At 48.9% G+C, this 505-nt stretch overlaps 1 long non-coding RNA gene across 1 annotated transcript; it reads right to left on the bottom strand.

Moving 5' to 3' along the window:
• Positions 1–34: 34 nt before the first annotated feature.
• LOC115245626 lies at positions 35–503 on the bottom strand. Its single transcript, XR_003885579.1, has 2 exons — positions 443–503; positions 35–367 (listed from the first exon to the last, which is right to left on the bottom strand). It is a non-coding gene; the product is annotated as an uncharacterized LOC115245626 (long non-coding RNA).
• Positions 504–505: the final 2 nt, after the last annotated feature.

The raw sequence follows: 505 nt of genomic DNA, 5'->3' as shown, positions 1-505 counted from the left end.
CGCGGTGGGGAGCTCGTGCTCATGCTTAATCTTGATGATGTTGGGCACCATCTCCCAGGTGAGAGCGTTCTGTGTGGTTAGCATAGCTGTAGTCTGCTGGGTATTCTCCGACTTGATATCACATGGCAGATTATCGTTGAAATTAGCCGCTGCCGCCGTCATCTCCTGGCTAAACTCGGTGATCGACATCGTTATCGTTGTTGAGGAATTGTAGTAGATACGTACGTGGCTTTTCTCTCGCACGTGTTATCCCAGTTATGTGTCGCGACTAACGTTTCAAGTTCCAAGAGCCTCTCCAGACACAGATGGTCAGAAAACGACGGAAGAACACCGATCGTGTAGGTATTGGCGAATCGTCAACTCAAAACTGTCGAAAGTGTCAGCGTGTATGGTTTTATTCGCAATCGGATACACACCTCGCAGTTAAAAGTTAAATACGCACTAGCGGTCACGATCAGCACAGCGTGGTCAACGGTCAGAGAATGCGATGCGAAGCGACAATCTG

This window comes from Formica exsecta, unplaced genomic scaffold, assembly GCF_003651465.1.
Source record: "Formica exsecta isolate Colony F162 unplaced genomic scaffold, ASM365146v1 C16280686, whole genome shotgun sequence".
Classification (NCBI taxonomy): domain Eukaryota; kingdom Metazoa; phylum Arthropoda; class Insecta; order Hymenoptera; family Formicidae; genus Formica; species Formica exsecta.
This window is presented reverse-complemented; position numbering and strand designations above follow the sequence as displayed.